Source organism: Passer domesticus, chromosome 1, assembly GCF_036417665.1.
Source record: "Passer domesticus isolate bPasDom1 chromosome 1, bPasDom1.hap1, whole genome shotgun sequence".
Taxonomy (NCBI): domain Eukaryota; kingdom Metazoa; phylum Chordata; class Aves; order Passeriformes; family Passeridae; genus Passer; species Passer domesticus.
The window spans coordinates 37,775,208-37,797,023 of NC_087474.1; the positions used below are offsets into that span (position 1 = coordinate 37,775,208).

General features: G+C 39.2%; 1 protein-coding gene across 8 annotated transcripts in view; it reads right to left on the reverse strand.

Annotated features, from left to right (window-relative positions):
• Positions 1-21,816, reverse strand: part of THRB (thyroid hormone receptor beta) — a 156,090-nt gene that overhangs the window by 106,158 nt on the left and 28,116 nt on the right. For 4 of the 8 annotated variants that reach the window (XM_064414579.1, XM_064414593.1, XM_064414587.1 and 1 more), the window contains exon 2: positions 19,308-19,337. The exons of 2 other annotated variants lie outside the window; for them this stretch is intronic. The gene's annotated coding sequence lies outside the window, so the exon portion shown is untranslated. Of the gene's footprint in view, positions 1-1,507; positions 1,617-13,890; positions 13,910-19,307; positions 19,338-21,816 lie in introns of those variants that run through there. 2 more of the 8 variants (XM_064414610.1, XM_064414619.1) reach the window with 2 other exon arrangements.

Below are 21,816 nucleotides of genomic sequence, written 5' to 3' on the forward strand. Positions count from 1 at the left end.
GGAGCTGCCCCATCACGCCCTTCCACTGGAGCCGGATTTGCCTATTTTTGCAGCTGGCACCACCAAAGGCTACAGAAACTTGTAGTCAGCACAATCTCTTCCAGACTGACTTTTCAGTCTCTTCAGCTAATGAATACTGAGGAGTGCATGGACTGGCAACAACTGTAAACAGAATTTACACAGGAGACCCTGCACCCCTCCCAGCCTTTCTTTTTCCTAACAATTTCTGTGTGACTGTTACTGTCATGGCTCTCACTAGCCTCAAACCTGCCCAGCACACCAGTTTGTAAAAGCACCATTTCATCTAGCACTAACACAACAAAATCCCTTTTGCTCAGAGTCTCTAATCCCCTTGATAACAGTGCTGTACACGGATTGTCATGATGAAGAATCCTATACTGGTTAGTCCAATGACTCAGCAGTGGTTTCTTCCTTTGCTGCTCCAGTCACACCAAGAACAGGCTCAAGAGCTTAAATCTTCACGATCGATACAGGCTCACTGTGCAGCTAATCCTATCATTTTCAAGACAAAAACCCAAGTCTCTGCAGCCCGTAGCTACTGTTGATGTGCATCCTACAAACATCACACCATGTACTACCTAAATAAAAAAATATTTGCAACAGTGAGTGAGGAAGACTGTGGTTTTAATAGTATTTCCATTTGCAACTAAAAACTCAGACACTAAAAAATGAAGTTAGAAAGATAACAATCAAGGTTTATAAAGAATATTTCACATAGATAATATTTCATCTTACACAAACAATATTTGGAAAAAAACATTCAGCCAAAGCATCACCAATGCTCTGGAATTCAGTGATCCCTTACACAACAGAGAAATGCAGAGGCTTCACAAACTAGAAATCCCATAGGGAAAAATAAACATTCCTAATTTTCATGTAAAGTGCAACAAACAAAGCCTGAAGAGTGAATTATGGTGTGAAATTAAAAAAAAGATCTGCAAGCAAATGAACAATCTGTATGTGCAATCATCATGACCCTGCGTGATAAGCAAATACATACATACCAGAACAGCAATTACTTATCTAACTTGCTGTTGTGGGCCTGTGACAACAGTGGCTTTGTGAGCTACTGCTGTACCTCTGCCTGCAAATATGCTGCATGATGGAAGACCACTCTCTGGGAAGCCCACTCGGGTTCAGAGGGACTGGTTTTGTTGTGAACTAGCTTGACATAAAATATGTTATTGTGCCCCTAACCTGACTCTTACTGAAAGATAAAAGATCTTATCACTATGGAAGCGTTGCTGTAAGCCTGAGCAGATGTCCCACAGAGAGAAGAAGGAGGTGGCTCAATGTTTTTGTGGATAACAGCACCTAGCGATGCAATGAGGAAACAAAAGTTTGTACTTCAGTATCTTTTGCAAATGCTAAGAGAGAGACTGGTCCTAGCGTATAAAATACAACAGAATCCAGAGGCTCAGGGAGAAAGGCAAAGCCAGTTCCAATCCACATCTTTACACTGTTTTCCCCTGCAAAACATGGTTACCTCTTCAATAATGCCTGTTGAGAACAGTCTCTCTCCCACGCCATCCTGCCACAGCTGTCATCTGGGAGTGTGCTAGTTGGCACGGACCAAAATCATGTCATGGAATGTGCTAGAAATTAAACAATATGGACAATCATAAGATACAAGTCCTGGCCCTGCTTAATGTATCCATGCAGACAAAGCAGCAGTGAAGCAAAGTGGAAGTGGAGTCTTTTAAGCCCATTAGCCATCACTGCAGTTGAAATACAAACATCAGAAACAGGGTGGCACAGCAGGACAACAGATTAAGACTCCAAAGTTTAGCCCCATAGCCACAACATGACCGTGTTAGTGCCATAAGAAAGTGGGAAACACAAATAACTTCTAAACACAAAGTCAAACTTTTCTTTGAAAATAAAGAGGCCTGAAGATGAGTGCTACAATAGATATCAGGGTGCTGGCAAAAGCAAAGTGTGAAATGGATCCTTTCCAGTATTCAGTTTAGGAAGACAAACATTGTTTCACAAATTCACTGTAGCCCTGTTTATTTTCCAAGCTCCTTAACTCATGCCAAAGGGCCTGGACTTTCTGAACATCCTGTTCTGTTTCCTCCACTCCTAGTCTTAGTCCTCAATAATAAATGTCTTCATTTCAGAGTCCCCTTTTATATAATTTTATTCCAAACTCCTCCCTCTGTAGCTTTTGTATTTCACCTCTGGGTAAGAGTAAAGACAAGCAGATTAATGAGAAGTCTGAACAGCACATTAAGTTACACCTATTTTAAGAGCCCTTCTCAGCAGGCATCCCAAGACACTGCATAAAAATAAAACTACATCAATCACATTTAAAACTAAGAAGCTTGCAGATGCTGGCATGCCTCAAAGCATGAAGATTGATGGACAAATGAGTCCATGATTCTTCCGAGTCTCAGAGCCCCATGAACACAGACCATTTCATCTGTCATTGGCTGGGTGCAACAGCAATCTGCTTGGATGTGCAGTTAAGGAATCTTCATGATGGCTTACTGGCAGGAGAAAAAATTCCTGCCTGATAAGGACAGGAAAACAATTTTAGTCCATGAGTAGTAGCTGGCCAACTAGTAGGAGCTGGGAACTTCCTATCTGACAAGCAGCAATGCCTACTCCACCTCTCAAAGATGACAGAACACATTTCTGCTTCTGTCTTTGCTCCTCCAGATCTGCAAGAAGTCCCAGGTGGTCTCATGGCAATGACTACAGTAGCACAGACTTGGGCAGAGACAGGAACATCACCTCTCACACTCCATCTCATCACATCAGCTCTCACATCTGCTGGTCTTGGGACCCCACTAACACCACAAGAAATGGTACCAAGCACCTTGACATGGTCTGAGGTGCACCCTGGGCCCAGCTCATCTGCCTGTACAGACAAATCTCCTTGTTGCTGGCAAGTGACACAGGAGAAGGCATTTCTCTTGGCACAAGAGGGAACCACCACTGCCTCAGAAGTGCCAGGATGCATTTTGCTGCTGGCGATTTGGGCACAAAACTTGTCCACTTGTCCTACTTGTTTCCTACTTCTTTGCCATAAGAACTCCTATCATGCTTCCCTCCTCTTCCTTCCCGCAGCAGTGTTTCAGGATGAGGGCAAAGCACGCAGTCAGAGTTACAAGAAACCAACCACGACCTTATTTGCCTTAAATAACTGCATTTCGACACTCTGTCTGCCATTTTGAGCAGTGTACAGATAATCAGCCAATCCTTACTTACTTCCCTCTTTTGAGACAGTTCAAGAGAAAAGAACCATGTGGTGCCCTTGCATCCTCTTCAAACACGTAGTGTTGGAAGACATCAGTGGTCTGCAAAACCTAATAGTAATGTGGCTTACACTACATTCAACCCTACTTTAAATTATGCATCTATGAACACAGACACAAAGAAGGAAAACGATGTAATAGGAAGCTGCAGTTTCAACAGTGAAGTCAAAACGTAAAGCTATTCCTATTACTTTGTGTGCAGCTGAGGTGACATGCACCAACACATCAGTATTGTAATTAAATTAGAATTTGTATTGTAATTAAATTAGAATTGTATTGTAATTAAATTAGAATACAAAAAATTGTTCTGGCTGCCAACACAGTGACTTTCATGAAGAGTATGAACTTTAGTATGTTAGCAAAACCAGAGCTACCATATTATGAGGGGGACATAGAATAACATCAATGTAGGAAGAACAGGAGGTCCTGAACAGTGCTGGAATCACTTTTTGAAACTAGCTAAGGAATATGTATGTGAAATTAACTGAACAGAAAAAGCTGATGCTATCAATGAAGAAGGTCTGAACAGACAAGGCTCACACTGCTCAAGTAAGGAACACTTTCCCTACCATCTGGCTTAAAAATCACTTGGATTCCACAGTGGCTATAAAATGGCCAACACGGAAGCAGGGAAACTATTTTAAGTAAGCATCACTAAAAATAAAATGGGTGATGCAATGAAAAAGGGGGAAAAAGTGGTTAGTGATAAATATAGTATAAATATTTTTCTATTTATAGTTTTAAAGCTATTTATATTTGAAAGTTTTCATTTAGAGACATGGAGGGCTTCCACATTCATCAGTCTGGTATTCATTTGACTACACAGTATTTATAGAAATACGTAAATGCCAACAAAAATAATAAGAAAGACAAAAAATTATCTTCTCTCACAATTTGGCATTATCAATTTACATTCACATTCAGTCACACATAAAAAAAAAAACAACCATTTCCCAATATTACACTGACATGCATTTTGAATGCTCTCCATGAAATCCTGCTCCAGCAACAGGGCAAACTGAGAGAAAATACTGTGCAACAGTTTGACACAGTCTGACACAACACTCCCTGGTGACAAGCTCCTTCAGGTGAACTTGCTGTGTGGGCTTGATTTCCCATGCAGCTGAACCAGGAAAGCAGCACAGCACCTGTGATGGCAGGACCATGGAGAACATACAACATCAACCCTTAACAGAGAAAATCTAAAGGGCAGAAAAAGAGAAGGCTCTGGGAACACCTCAGAGCAACTTCCAGCACTTAGAGGGGACCTACAAGAGATCTGGAGAGGGACTTTTTACAATGATATGCAGTGTAAGGACAAGTGATGGTTTTAAACTGAATGTAGGTAGGTTTAGTTTAGGAAGAAATTCTTTACTGTGAGGTTGCTGAGACACAGGAACAGGTTGCCCAGAGAAGCTATGGATGCCCCATCCCTGGAACTGTTCAAGGACAGGTTGGATGAGGTTTTGAGCAACCCAGTCTAGTGAAACACCCAACCCAACCATTCTATGATTCTATAATTCTGTAACTGAAGAGGAAAGGATCCATGAGTGTAGGATGACTGCTGAAAGACTGATGATAAGCTGGAGGAGAACTGCCAAATACCCTGCACAGTCCTTTCCAAAAATGTTGCATTTGGCTCTTCAGAAGCTAAACCATTTGAAAGGAAAGTGCAAATCCTCCTGCTCATCTCTGAAGCTTCTCACAAAACCAATGTTGTGCCTGGTTAAGAACAGGTCATGCTCATGAACCCATTTAGAAAATGCGAGCTGAGGTGCATGCTGCTTCTAGTAAAATGGATGATCTAACATCAGTTTCAGAGTCAACTAACTGCTTTCTGCTAAAATTAACATCTGCTACTAACTTTGTTCATGTGTCAACACTGTTCAGCTTTATTAACCAGCTTTCCTCTGTACCAGCCCCTTCCTTGTATTCATCAAGGAACTATCTTATGCTCTGGGTTTCACTTTTCTAGCCTGTTCTGCTAAGATAAAGGCTCTCAGTGATACTTTTCTTGCTGTTCCTGTTTTAGTTTGAACCATTCCTGAATTCAAAATCCAGAACAACACATGAAATTTTGTTTTATGCATTTTTCTACACTTACTGCAAAGTTTCCATGTCTCCATCACCTTCCCATTACACCTATTCCATTCTAGATCCATATTTATCTTATCTGTTTAGGTTTGGAGATTTGCCTTGTTTTTACACAAGTTTTCAAGAACTTTTAAATATGTTTTCTCTACTTTTAAATGTTTGCGCTTTTTAGTCCAGCCAACTGAATTACCTACCAACCTCATGACCATGTTTCCTTAATTTCACAGCCTGTCCTTCTGTGAGACGGAGTGTTACTTATGACCTATGTTTGCTCATGCTTGTATAACATTTAAATGGAAATAAGTAAATGCATGCTTCATACAAACTTACTCTGTATAACTAACTCTTCTACAATGTCACCGTGCTCCATAAAAACAAAATCTGAGTGCATATCAACATCTCAGTTCAGCAACATTTTAAGAAAGAAATCATATTCACTACCTGTCACAGCTTGCATCAAAAGACTGTCGATGTCCTAAGTTTCTAAGGGATTGCATGTACTGAGCCATTTGCAGCTCTATTTCTACAAGCAAAATAAACATATCCAAGAATGTTGAGGCCAACTGGCACAGAAAGGTGCCATGCTAATAAAGTCTGTCACCCTCCAAAACAGGGTGGTTGCTGTTAAATTGCCTACCGCGAAGAATCCCAAGATAACTTTCGAACCTTACCTGAGAACAGTTCAGGTGAGTTCCCGTAAGTACACACCAAAACTAGGCCAGGGACAGTCAACAGTAGGTACATTTTACTTCCAGGGCCAAGGACTGCTTCTAGACTCCATTTAATTAACTAGTACAGACATGGCCATTGCATGAAGACCTCTTCATGCCTGCATGACCCTGAGTTCTTCATGCCTCTTGGTACATCTTCATTAGCTTGTCATTCACCCACCCTCCTTCTCAAAGACCAAGGTAATTATACTAAAACCACACCAGCCACAGATTTTAGGAGAGTTTTCTCTGGCTGGATATATTAATCTTTGGTTTGTTGCAAAAGGGATTCTGAAATCTTTGTCTCAAGTTTCTTCTCCAGGACTGTTTTTAGTTTTATCTTTCCATAGTGTTTCTTTAGTCTTGGAAAAATAAACACTGCTCTTTCCTCAGAAAACTCTGCTAACAGATGTGCCTTTCCACCTAAAGAAAATGAGTCTTCAGACTGACACACTTGTGTCTTTCTCATATCACAAGGAAACCCAGATTTTCATGGGGTTTGGGGTTTTTTTTCCTTTTTTCCCTGGGGCTGCCCAACCACCTTATATTTGTTGTCCTCAGTTCTTTAATCACATTTTTCTTTTTTTCTCAGCTTCAAATCTCTACGTATCCCCTTCTTATTCTCTTTTTTTTTTTCCTTTTTTTTCTTCTGGTGCCACTCTTCTTTCAGTCATCTGTTTCTGCCTTTTTCCTCCTGAGTTCTCCATCATAACACATCAGTCTTTCACTTGATTTCTCCACTACCAATTAGTGCCAGCTTCTCTGCTGTGATTATAGCCACATGCAGTACGTGGTCATCTTCCTCAAAGACCTCTTCCTTCCAACTACTATTTTTATATACAGCTGTGCATTCAGATCACCTCAACTGCCTCTTCTGTTCCCTTGTGGCTTTAGCTCCCTGCCTCTAGCTGCATCTAAACTACTTGGATATTCTCTCTCCTGACTTCTGTCAGGTGACATCTCTAGACAAAAATAGATCCTATCAGGTAACACTGAAGAAGTAAATCTCCTTCTGCTCCTGCATCAAGTCTTGGTATCTCCTCTGCTATCCTTCATTCAGTGCTGCACCACTGCACATTCTTCCTCATCTCTGCCTTCAAGGAAAAATAAATTTCCCAGATGAAATGCATCCAGACTCTAAATTTTCATTAAATGCTGGCTTCCTCTGGCCACTGACTGAAAGGCAGTTATCTGCCTGAACTAAGCTCTCTTAGGTGGACAGTTCTAGTTGTGATCAAAGGCAGAAAAACTCCCCATCTTCTTCAGGTACAAGTTTAATCCACTGAAAACTACAAATTGGTCTTGCAAACACCAGGAAAAAAAAAAGAGAGCGAGAAAGAGAAAGAATAATTACAATGCAGGGCAGGGATTCTTGTACACAAAGATTTACTAGTACTTGAAGAAAAATTGATGCCTACCTAAGTGGAAGAAAATGAAAGAAGTAGTGGGAAGAATTTCATGCCATAATCACAAATCCAGATTGAGTAATCTTAATTTTCTGAGACAAGGCTAGGTACTAACAAATGATTCCTCATGCTTGTGAAATAGGAAAAATAAGTTTACATGAACCTCATTCAGAACATAATATTCTGCAAAACTGGAAATGACAGCAGAAACATGTGGCTAAAAAGAAAATACAGTTCAAGGATTTAACAAGGATATCTTTCTGCTAATCAAAGTACAGACTCCAACCCTTGATTATTCCCATCAAAGTATGAAATAACATTAAGGGATCACACATTCTAAAATGCACTTTATTGTTTTTTCCCCTTTAAACAACACAGATTTTATAGGACAAATATTAAGGACAGAGTTCAAAGAACATGTGGATGTGTAGGAACAGAGTACCAAGCAAAGTGTGATCTCAAGTCTTTTACTATATCATAAAAATAGCACTTTGTTTTGAGAATTGGAAGCTTATCAGTCTCACTTTCAGTGCAAGTCCTTCCTGCATATCCAGGCATGCAAGAAAGGACAAGCAATGAACAGCAGGTAATCCTTGTGCCCTTAATGCGTTGGTTTATCTCCAGAACTTAAAATCCAGCAATGCTACTAAATAAACAAGGCACACTGAGACACAAACAGAAAGAGTATGCCAATTGCTTTCATGTACACAAGTAACAAGGCATCAAACTTAATTGTCAATAAGTGGGAGGATTTTCAAAGATGCAAATGGACAGTAAATGCAGAGTTCAAAAGGTATTCAGGGTTGGCCTAAGTGATCTAATTGCTACTGTAAATCTACAGTTCCTGGAAACTATGAAGTCTCCTGCACTGTTGTTGAAGATTTTGGAACATGTATCCACTATAAACACTATACTAATTACAATTAATTACATTAATTTTCACTTATAATTTACACAGAGATTCTCCTAAAATGAAACAGGCCAAGAACACATCCAAAGAAGTATTTCCTCTGCTGGGGCACAAAAGCCCTGTGATACCTGGCCTCCTGATCCTGGATCTTGCATAAAACCTATTGAAACCTTTCTGGCAGATCAGAGTTATCTGTGGCCTCTGTTACAAAGTACAATGCAGAGTCTGATCCATAGACCCTGGGAAAATAAAAAAACAAACAAACAAAAAAACACCTCAAACCAAATAAACAAACAAACAAACATACCACCACCCCTGAAACATTTTAGCTGGCTTTAAATTAGGGTAATTTTTACATAATGATGCAGGCAAAGGTGCAAAGGTGCAGTCTCTGACCAGTGCAGCCATAAATATTTTTCAGAAAAATATATTAGAGTTAAACAAACAAGATGTATCAGAGTAAAAGTCTACAACATTAATTCCATACATGATATAAAATATATGAAGCTAAAACAAAGCAAAGCAAAGTTCCTTCTAAAACTTCAAAAATCTTCCTCGAAATTCCCAGTGTTACTTTGACTTGCTCTGAAGACTAATTCTTTGCCAGAGGTGCCGTATAATTGTTTATGTCTCATCTAACCTGAAGTGGAAGCTGAAATTCAACAAATAAATATGCAAAAATCTCCTAGAGATTTCTACTTGCTAAATACAATCCAAATGTTTATTGAGATCCTATTTAACAATTTCCCAATGAATGCATTTCTTGCAACAGATTAAATGACAATAGGATCAGAAAGCAAACTGTACAGGGCTAGGAAACAAAGATAAGTAATTCTGTTATGAAAAATATTGGAAATGGTATGCTTAGCAGGGAACTATGACTGACTGGCTCAGTATTCAACTACTTGCCACACATTTACATCAAGGAAAAGCATTTTTCCCACCAGTGGAAGAATTTAATTACATGGAGTAGAGGGAAAAGAAAAGAAAATTCATCGTGAAAGTCCTCTTTCACTGCTTTAGTCAAAGTGGTTATCTTAGAATGTCAGCTGGACAAACCAAAAATACAAAAATAAGATTAAAGATAGTGTATCTTCACCTAGCAATCGGTAACTATGTGTTCCAGCCAGAAAAAACACTGGGAAAGCTACTGGAGGAGTTTTCCTTTGGCTCAGGGAACAGATGAGCAAGAGTTCTCCTAAGGCATTACTTACAAAGCCAAAAGCTGTTAAATTCAGCGGCGGCTAAAGCAAGTTACAACACAGTCTGCTCCAGACTGTGTGGACAGAGCCAAGCTGCAGTGCAATAACATTGAGGGGAAAAAGGGAGCAAGCAGAGAAAACATACCTTATGGTTTTATCCCAAGCCTGGATCAAGATTCATGGAGTTCTCTCAAGCCAGTCAGAATATGGATGCATAAAAGGTTTTCTGCTTCAAAAGTGCTCACCTACAGAAGCACAGGTTCTACACTGGTATTTTCTAGTCTTTATTCAACCAATTTCTCAGTTCCCAAATAAGACAGACACTTTCTTTGGAAAACTATGCCACTTGCTGTTGTCGAGGAAGACTTTTTCAGTCCAATAAAGCACATCTTTCCTGTCATACATTCTTTCTCAATTAATAAAATTTTTTCTCTATGTCCCTTTACCATCCCAAACACTTTGATCAAACCATTCTTACAGAACTGCTTTCTCTATGCCCCATTCCGATGTGAAATCTCTCACTTCATCTGTCCTTCCACATTTCTCCATGTCCATGGTTCATTTTCCTTTATTTTCTCAGAATTTCAGTTAAACCACATAAAATGATGCATAAAGACTAGAGGGAACTTTACAAAGCCACTGAAGTGAAAAACAGGCTGGAATTCTGAATTAAGGACTGTTTTTTGGTCAGCTGTGCAATTCTAGCTCATTACATAAGAATGAGTGTAAAATCATTCTGCAGCTTCAAATAACTCCTATTTGTGTAATTTCCACTCCATTTAAGAATTAGTTGGAGCAACTGTACTGACAATTTAAGGAGGGCAGAAGAAGTTAAGGGGATCTAAAAGGTTTTGTTACAACAGCTGCAATATTATCAGAACCAGCATTGGAACCTGGTTAGTATTCTTTTCTGTGAGGGTGGTGGGGCACTGGAAGAGTTTGCTTAGAGAAGCTGTGGGTGTCCAAACCCTGGAAGTGTTCAAGGCCAGGTTGGATGGGGCCTTGAGCCACCCACTCAAGTGGAAGGTGTCCATATCTTAGGCAGGGGGGTTGGAACTAGATAACCTCTAAGGTCCCTTCCAACCCATGCCATTCTAGGATTTTATGGTCCTATAAGAACAAGAAATTACTTTTTTCTCTTCTGTTATTATTTCACCTTTCTTTAATTATTTTATTTTACAGATGAAAGGAATAATAAAATTTAAACATAATTAGGAATGCTAGTACATTTTTACAGCAGTCTCGTGTTTAACCTCTGTCTCTTTCCATATGTGAAAGCTGCAACTACAACCAAGTTTTGGAAACAAAGTACATCAAGTCCTCCCACACAGAGCTGGAACACACCAGGGTCAGCCTGCCATTTTCCTACTGAAGACAGAACTTGCAGAAAGAAGTGAGCGCTCCCCGTCATTTTCACTTAGCTTTTGCTGTTGCCAGAGCAGGAGCTCCTCCTATAAATCTAAGTATTTTCCAATCAATTTGTTTTCAGAAATGGAATTTCAGGCCAGAAAAAGCACAACATCCTGTACGTCAAGAAAATCAGAGCTGGTGAACACCTGCACTGCAACTACTTACCTGGAAATCTTGATGGGTTAATACTGTCACTGTATTTTAAAGGAGCTCTACACTGAATATTTTACTACCCTGTAAGTCTTATCATTTTACAAACCCACTCTGTATCTGAAAACTTAAGGCTCTCTGAATCAGTCCCAATCAGGGGGTGAGACTAATAGTGTCTGTGGTCAGCATCTTAATATAAAGGAAATCAGAAATGTCAAAACTTGTCATAACTGCTCAATAGTATTTTCTCTCTGTACTATATATCTACTACAGCTATAGGACTGTGACAAATTTTAACCTGACATTCTCAGAGTCAGAAAAAAATCAGTACTACTTTTCCTTGGTGACAGTCAGACGTGGCAGGGAATACTTTCTCTAATTTCTGGGTGAACATTAGAGAAACTTTCTGCCTTTCTGTGAGGTGCACATGCATTAAAGTTTCAGTTCAAAACACACCATTTCCCTTCTGAAATTGTATTATTTTACCTTTACTTCTGTTTGTTCTTTTTGGTGATTATTAAATCAAAGAAGGGATTATTGGTTTTTAAATTAATTTGTGAAAGGACAATGAAAGATGCTGATGGCTAGAAGGATGGGAATGAGTTTCTAACAGATCAAAAGAGACAGAGCACTAATGGGCAGATGTGTCCTGAAAGATTTTCTTAAATGCAAGCATGATGACTGTCTCAAGACTGATCCATTACAAATAGAGGTCTGCCCATCATGGTACCAGGGAAGAGCTCTTACTGACTCTTGAGCAGAAAAACTCCCTCTTGAGCAGACGGAAAACAGCAGAAGCAGCCTCACTCAGTGGCCCACATTTGAGGAAAAAATAAAGTGAGCTCCATTTAGTCCTTGCCCCCTCTGCAGAGCCCCCTGTGCTCCTCTGTGCTCCCACATGAGGAGCACAAAATTCAAGTGCTTGTCTCCCACCCTCCTGTCTGATGGGGATCATGGGAGCTAGAGCTTTCTCAGGAAGCCCACAGAGATCTCATGTCCTCCAAGGGCCAAACTCTGCTACTGTGCTTGACAGAGAAGCTGTCAAGGTAAGAAATATTCACTGCACACATATTCTACATATTCTACAAACATTCTTTTGTACTACAAAGTGAAGCCCCTGAATAAAGAGCCCAGTAGAAGACATAAGATCAAGGAATTGGAAACTAACCAGTAAGTCCAACTCTATGGAATCACTAGACTGTTCTCTTCAGTCACTGAGTTGGGCTGGCATGGTTGACACAGCTTTGTGACTGTAAACAAAGCATTTCAGGCTGCCTTTCTTATTTATTTTCTTTTTTCAATGTAATTGTAACTGATCTAGTTCACCATACAACTCAAACCAATCAAACACAGATTCTTCTTGGGTTCTTTTTCATTCTGGGGATAGGGGCTTTTTAACTTTGAGATAAAATGTTCTCTGTCAGGAGCAAAATCAGCCATCAATCCTGGCAGGCTGGTCTTAAAATCCATTTTAAAAATCTCTAGGATATACATGCATTTTACTTTGAACTTCCTGCTAGATTCCATTTGCACTTACTTGAGTAAATTAGAACTTCTCTGCCTGCCTGAGGGAACCAAAAATATTAGTGCCGATTAAATATTTATTTTGTAGCAACATGAAATCTATCATGCTATAAAAAATTGTTTTGAATGATACCTCTTGAGCAAGACTGCGACTTACAGCTTTTCTTTTTACTAAGCTAAACATTCCAAAAAAAAATAAAAATACAGCTGGTCCAAGAAAACTCTGTTTTGCTTTGGCAAAGCATCAGACAGCACCTTCTGGTTTGCCAACACAGGCAGAATCTTATCTGTGGGATGTGCTTGGATTTACTACCTATTAGCAAAACTCTTAAGAAGCACTGAAAGGTTCCAGCTTCTTTTACGTATTCTCAGTCAAATCTCATTAACTTCATGTTCTCAGTTTGCACACAAAAATATGGCAGTCTTTTCCTACCTCTTAGGGAAAAATTATTAGGAGAGTGTTAAATCTCATGCTACAAGGACTTCATTACTTTTACAAGCTATGCTAAATAATTAAATGTGCTTGTCAAATAACTGATTAGAGAAGATTTTGTGCCTTGGTGTATGTTTTTACTGTCTGTTTACCTCAGCTGACAAAATAAAATCATTCACAGGGTCTCCTGAGCAGCAACTGAAACCCTAAACTTGGAGAAGAACTGTGGGACAATTCGACATAGGATGCGATTAAAGACAGAGAACTGGATTAAAGCCACAGATGGGGAAACTGAAACAACAGAACCAAAGCTTGCTCTGGGGATGGTGCTGAATGAGAATGACCTAGAAGCAAATCTAGCTAACACCATCTAGATCTCTAGCAGCTTCTAGACAGACTTTTGACCCTTAAAGTGAGCAAAAAGGCAGAGAATATATACTGCTTAGAGAGATTAGGACTAATATTATTCAGCCAACATTGACTATTCCAGTATTTTTTTTCTTATCAATGTTTTCACAGTAATATATTGGGGGGGGTGAGGAGGCTTTGACTAGTGCTGCAGGGTGCAGCCATCTGAAATATTCTGTAGTTAACCCATCAGTTCTGTAGATGTAGGATCCCCCAGGTTTGAAATAGATGGGCTATGTGCAAATGGGCAAAGGTCAAACAATTAAATAAGCAACCTACCCCTCCACCACATCCATAAGGCAAGGCCATTTCTGTAATGTCAAAGATGAAGACAATTTCTGACACAGTGCACATTGTCCTACCTGCCTCTCTTCTTCACAGGCAGGTCTCTGGAGCCCATTCCATCCAGGAGGATGATCCACACAGTCAAATGAAGCAGATGTAGTCAAATGAACAGCTGTCTCTCCTGCTGATGGGAATTAATCTGTTTGGCCACCCTGGCAATTTTTCAGATGCACTCTCCTAAAGGTTACTCAAAACCAAAAATTGTGCAGCTGCAAATCCCTTCTGGTAGCAGCCAGACATATGCTGTACCAGCCTGCTGCTACCAGAGCCTCGTCCAGTCTCCCGGGGCTGCAGCACACAGCAGGATCTGCTGCCCTGGACATCACTGTGATGTTCAAGTTGGACTCTGCCGATGAGCACATACACGCAATCTGCTATGTTTTAAATGTACTGGTCACCAAAAAGCCACATTCCCATTAAGCGTGAGAGAACATTCCTGATGCTCCCGTTCTCTCACGGCAGCAGAATTTCCCTGAATCGACACTTTTGGAGAGTTCTGTAACAGTGAGCACAGCGTGCCTGACTCTCATCTGAGCAGACACTGCGAGCACAGGGTTAAGCACCAGCTACTTTTTTACACTGACTTGTGCTCCAACCTAGCATGTGGATTTAAAAAATTTAAAAACCAGTATATTTCTCTCTTGAAAGACACCAGCAAGTTACCCAGGCAAAATCATGGATTCTTGTATTGGGGTTATTAAGTAAACAAAGTGCAGGAAACAAGACTGAATAGCTTTCAAATGCAGTAAAACTGAGCTTTTAAAGCAAGTGCAGTTCTGAGATACAAACAATGAATTTGGGACTAGCAGTGCACTGGAGATGCGCCAAAGGAACTCCCCAGACCTCAACACAACTGCTCTTTTCTGTCATCTGGAATGCTTTTACAGCATTAATTGCCTGAACAGAAAGAAATGCCAAGGAAATCCTCAGTGATAACCAAAGTCAATTTTGCAGGCTTGTATGCCACTGTCCAGTAGAGGCACTTCTTCTGTGGTAGAAAAGACTGTTTTCCTTTACATTAAATTACTTAGCCATGAGCTTTCACATGGAAGGAAATAGCAGCAATATGATGTCTCAAATACCTTACTAATGGAGAGGGCAATTTTCTTCCATGGCACTGCCTTCTCCATTCCTTTTCAGAACTGAAGTATCCATTAAGAGTGACTCACTGGTTGCAAAAACATGTGAAAAAGAGACATCCTGAAGTTTGTTTTTAAATACTCTCCACAGTCAGTATTATGGCTATCAGGAATTTGTGAAAACCATAGGCATGTAATATACTTTCAAGAGACACAGTGCAGAAGAAACTTCATGCTAAAAAATCACAACTATTATTGCATGGCAACCAAGCAAACATGTTTGATTCCTGACTAACCAAAGTCTTCTCTCCTTTCACCACAGCCATGAATCCCTAACGTACTAGCAAGGGTATTAACCATTTTTTATCTTTTTCCAGCATCTTGTCCTATTTCCTGGATGTCCATGAAAGCAAGTGGAGCCTCCACATGGAGGGACACAAACTTATTTACCTCAACCACCTTACTTTGGTTTATCAAACACAATGGTATCTCTCTTCTCTACTTTAGTTCTACTACTGTTTTAGTCCAATATTTTTTTCCAGTTCATGTCTAGGCTGCCATGTGTAAACCACAAGTACATGGTCCAGGGAGGGAGAGCAGTAGGGATGGTCAGGTACCAAGTACAAACTACCTGCTGCCAGGCTGGGTATCAGGTATTATGGAAAAAAAATAAATTGTAATATTCCTGGGCTCACTCTTGAATTTACCCTAGATAATTTTACAGAAAAGCTTTTTCCTAGAGCCAGAATTACATGAAAACTTTCCTGAATAAGTTTTTATCCCCACATATGGCCAGAACAACTCTTAGCTGTCCTTCCTGTCATGCTGATGTGGAATTACACTAGATATTCCTGTAACAAAAGCTATGCAACCTAAGTACAGTAGGGTGACATAATTCTGAGCTCAAGTTGAAGGATTTTTCCATTTGCAAGATTTTGCACAGTAATTCCTGATTAATTCTGAATGTTGAAATTAATGAGCTTATCAAAGTAACGAGAAGGAGCCAGGGCTATTCTTGTTCACCACAGTGTTTTGTATTTCTTCTAGTACAAAATTAATTTTTTATATATTTTAATCTCTTTTCTATTAAAAGGATCCACTGCCTCTTATCCAGTAAGACAAGAATATACTTCCCTGTAGCTGAAGAGAACTAAAAGATGAGTGTCTTCCACTCTCACTATTCCATGCACATCCAAGACCAAACATACAAGTTACTGCTTTTTCAGTTTTGGAGAAAGCAGATAATTTTATCCTAAGAATTCTACATAATCTGCTAGTAATGTCCCCTGCCCTTTCTACTCATAGGGATATTAAGAGTGGATATAGAAGATCCTGTGTTAATGACAATGGCATGGTCACTGAGTAACTGAAGAAAATTCTGAAGGGATTCAATCTTGTATCACAGAAGGTATTCAATAAGCTTTATACGATAATTATCATTTTTCACTGAACTCCATAAAAAAATGCAAACGACTAAATAAATCAGGTAAAATATCAGAAAATCATGCAGAAGGATGCATTTATGGGCTGATCAGACAGAGCAGGAACTGGCTCAGTATTGGTCCACAGGGCCAATGTACAAGCACACAATGTACAAGCTCAGCAGTGCTGAGTACCCACCACAGCGTCTCTGCAAGGATCTGCTCAAAGACTTTTCAACCTTTCACCACTGAAATAAGAGTGACCTGCTCCACCTCAGATTTTGGAAATTCTGTGGCAGCCTGTACCACATAAGAGCCTTTGTTGGTGGGGATGTGGATTTAAAAGGCCTGGAGGAACTCTTATGGTAATCTGGTCTGACTTCCTGCCTGGCACAGCCTGTAATACCTCATGCAGCAATTTCTTTACAAAGCACAAGAACTTGCAACTCTACTAGAAGATATTTCAGAAGCAGATCTAATCTTGATTTAATTACTCCAAGTGATCTACCACATTCCTTTCTAAGCATTTCCAGTGGTTAATTACACCCACGGTATCGTAATTCCAATGCGAACTCCTCTTCCTTATCTTGTCATGTTTTTGTCTGTTGGAGCCCTATCCCATCTCCCTATACTGATATTTTTAGATACTAACCACATCACACCTCAAAATTCTCTTACCTGCGATAAATAGTTTGCCTGCTCGGCAAACCAAAACAGGGATTCCTGAGTCAACTGGGCAGCATCTGCAGTGGTGTATTAGAGATAGCTTTTGACTAAAGAGACTGAAAGAGAAAACTCAATTCAAATGCGAGGGGAAGGCACCAAACATCTTTAACAAGCTTTTCCAGCTTCTGCAGCACCCATTTGTATGACCTGGATATTTGGGATGAACAGCACTGTGACTTGCATAGCTTCTCTTTCAACTTAACTGATAAATTCTCACTCAAACTGGATCAGTAGTTACTAAACACTACAGTTAACTTAGAAAGAAAAAGATGGCTGATGGCAGGTGGTTTTCTACTGCCCATATGTCAAATCACATAAAAATGACCTGGTAGTTCTGCAGGCACTGCCAAGGCAGAAATCCAGGAGTGAGCAATGTATACCTTAAAATACTTCCAGCTGTGACTCGGGTAAACAAAATAAGTAATTTTCCACTACTGCTGTCATGCTATATTACTCAGGCATATTACTTAGGGATTTGTATTACTGTAGCATTCAGAGGCTGCACATAAGGCTCCCTTGTGTTAGGTGATCACCTACAGACACAGCAAGTTTAATTTGTTTCTGCAACGTTTGCCCAGTGCTTGTATGGCTGAATCCTGGTAAAGAGACAGAAGGAGGACTTGTGTTCTTCCTGGATCACGGATGCTGATGAGATCAGGGTACAAAGAGTGCACAGAACTAGAATTTCTTCTGGCATTTACTAAATCCCTGCACTACCCATGTGGTTCTCAACACTTTATAAAGTTCCTTAGCTTCATTAGCCCTGTTTCAGAAGGGTTTTCAGTCCTTCTCACTGATTGGGTGAAAAACAGCAGCATCTTGCTGTCTCAGAGATGTATTACATAAGCACACACCTTTGTAGCTGCAAATAGATGCACATACTCTCCATGTACCAATACAAAGTAAGAATTGCAAAGAAAGTCTGCTATTAACACCATCACTTGTTATGACACCTCATTACTTTTTCACAACATTACTGTTTTTTCCATTAATACTTCACATTTCTACTCACTTGTGGTTCCTAGCAGTTTATATTTTGCATAGCTTAAATGCCTTTTTTTTTTTAAGCCTTCCTCTTCCCTATTCCAAGAATGCCCCTCTGCAAACCAGGAACACAGTTTATGCAGACATATCAACTTTTACTGATGTTAACAGCTTTTAAAAAAAATTTCTTATGAACACTCTTCCATTTGGAAGTCATTTGACTTAAATAGGTGTATGAAATCCAGCTAACAACTCTGCAAAATTTTACTTGAACTACTGATGCAAAAAACCAAACCAGGCAAATACAGGAGGAAAAGAAAACAATAACCAACAACACTTCCCTTCCTTGGAATCCTAAGAATGACTATTATAATTGAAATATTAATTATGACAGCAGAATTATTTATTTTTGTAATGCTTTGAACAGGTTCATACTTCAGCTGCCTGTCAGAACAACTTGCTATTGTACACCAGGCTTTGTTATTCGTCATAGATGCTTCATTTTCTAAGCGACATACCACATGAATGTCAGCATCCTCACTAGCTATGGAAGAAATGGAAAGATAAAACCACTTTTTAACATCCATTGCAGTTGGTAGTGTACCGAAAGACCTTCTTCTGTCTTTTGCCCAACTAGCAGATGACACAGAGTCCATTTTCAGAAGACAGCTGAATTATGGTGTATATATATATATATATATATAAGGGGAAATATTCACTCCTAGAAGAGTTCACCCCTCCTATATTTATTTAACTATGTAACTCATAAACTCCCACCATCACATCTCAAAAACTAAAAATCTGTGACCAAGCTACTTTTTTTTCAGCACATTCTCTAATGTTTCATTTTCTAACGGAAAGAAAATGAAGATTTTCATTGACTGTGTAGTGAAAACTACAACATTCTGCTAACAAATAATTACCTGTAAATTCCTTACAAGCAAAAAAAATGCTTCCAAATCTATGAAGACATCTTATTCTGATTAAAGACCAAACAGTGGTTCAGCAACAACAACAAAGTTAAATGTTGTTAGACTCATTCTGCAATACTGTACTCTTTCTTTTTTGTGCTTTGACATACTGACCCAAACTGGGATCTACTAGTAAAATTCTGAAATCTACTGGTCCAGGATCTAGCCTAAAATGCTGAGTATATTTGTTAAAGTTATCTCAAATTAACTTGAATATCTTATTGAGTAGAATAAAAAAAACCCAAACTCTTACCTTATTAGAGCTTCATTTTCTGTTCTTTCACTGAAAAGAGTAAAGAAATCTGTATTAAAGATCCATTTGGTAAAAAGAACCTTCTGAAGTAATTATTTTAGTTTCACTTCAATTAACACCAAAAGTAAAAGGTTCTTTTTACATAACTGTAGTAAGTCTCTGTTATTTTGCAGGGTTAATCATTCTCAACACTCTGGAGTGGAGGCCTTTATTTATTTGCCATCTTAATTAGCTGTTCTGAACAAACATTTCAAATGCTCTGGAAATATCAATGCAAACAACTGATCTCATCAATTCACCACCTAAACTACAGGCTGATTAGACACATTCAGTAGGTTTATTTTCACTTCAAGCTGTATCTCATGAAGAGCATTTGTGTTTGTGTTGCCATTACATTAATTGGACATTTGGTATTTTCTATTATAAGATGGGTTTTCATTGCAGCATGCCCATTTAAAGAGTTTCTCAGCCTCAAAGTTTTTTTTTAAAGTAGCTATTTTCTGCTCAAACCCCAAACAGGTAGGGTCAGTGGCAGTTTAGAAGAATGAAAGCATCGAGCCATTTCAATAAACACCCACTTCAACTCAGCTGCTCTGTATGACACCTTTGTCAACAATTTACCAACACGCATCACAAAATCAAAAAATGAAAGAGCTTTAAGAGTAGTCTAGGAAAGTTCAGGCATAACTCAGAACAATCAATTAATAGTGAGGCATGCAAAAATATCAATTAACCTTTTATTTCTTTGTGAGTTTTTTTTCAGTCCTTTACAACCAGGGAGAACTATCTGCAAGCATCAACATTATAACTGGGAATTGGATTCTGGTAACTCTGAAGTAAATGGGTATTTTTTGTCACCAATGCAGGCAAGAATAAAATCACACTTTTTCTTATTTCATTTTCTAAATTAGCATAATATACAGTATGAAATAGAAAACAAAAAGCCAAGTCTAATAAAATCTGACAATTATTAGCAGTATTTGGTGAAAGGCAGAGAAAATCATGCTGAGTCACAGGCAAAGCATCTCAACCTCTAGCACTTTCTGTACACTTCATTAGCCATCAGTCAGTATGGTTAGAGATTTACAGATGAAGAGAAAACAAGGAGAGACCTTGTTCATCTTTGCCAAGGACAAATTCGAAGCTTGGCCTCAAAGCTCGCAATCAATGCAATGGTTGAAGAGATGAGTTCTTTGCTCTACAGTGAAAATACTGTGATTTGGGGGGCAGCAGGGTTCAAACAGGGTCTTCTAGGAATGAATCTGTCAATCTGAGGGAAACAAAGCTTAAGAGATTAGTAGGAGTGCCTCTTGCCTTCACTTAAGGTATGGTCACCTGATATTTTTGAGAGACCTATAAAATGAGACTATTTCACACATGGAACAGGTAAACTTAAAGAGAGACATTCCTGGAGCGCAGTAAATCACTGGATTAACCACCCATTTTGAGAAAAGCCATGACATCCCATTTTTATGAGTCAGCTCATGAGAGCTGACATTTACAAAGTCTGATTTCCCACAACAGAGTACCTTCACCTTTAAAGGAAAAAGAATAAGGTCACTTAATTACTTAGTCAAACATAAAATCCTCATAGGTTTAATTTTTCTACGGCTCCCCCTGATAATCAACTATTAAAAACATCCATCAGTACCAGATCAGTTCACATTTACCTGTCTAGCTTCAGGTGTGGGTCACCCAAAAAAGGTAATTTGCATGCAGAAATCAAGGGACAAAACCAGTAAGTATTTTATCACTGGATGCTATGCAGGGTTTCAATAGGATTGAGTGGGATTTATTACAGCACAAGCCAAATCCTTCTTACTTTTCTCATGCAAAACAGCCATTGAAGCTAGCCAGAGTGCAACTGAGGACATCCTGCATCCCTGACTCTCTATTACTCACCTGTCACAAACTACTGCACTCCCCAGCACCAAGTTTCTGGGAACAGAATGGTTCTTTCTGGGAAGGGATAAGACTACCTTACAGGATAGCCTGTTTTAAATATAAAGCAGGTACAGAAGCAAGTCTGAAGAAGACTAAAAGTCATCTTGGACTTGTGACAAGATCCACAGTTTTAAAGCAAAGTATTTCTATGCTAGAAACACTCACAGTGCAAGCTGCTTTGAAGCATATTTAACGCATCCTACATACTTTTAAAAGAAGAATGAAAGCTTACTTTGGCAGAGTTTATGACTCCCAGAAAAAAAAAAAAAAAAAACAAACATAAAAAAAACCCTAGCATACTTAAAAAAACAATTTGCATAAGTTTTCCTTATCTGATCTAGCTGTTGATAACAGGACAAGCTGTAATGAGGGCCATGAGCATCTCCTACCACAGGTTCTCATGGGCCCTGCTGCCTGTCTAGCCCAATGGTCTCAGCAGACATTTCTTCAAGAGGACCAATTACTATCTCCATCAGGTAGCAGGAAGCTTCTAGCCTCAGAAGATCTGGCTTTTATCCAAGTGGAGATAACCTGCCCTCCAGCGTGTCCAAAACAACACTAGATA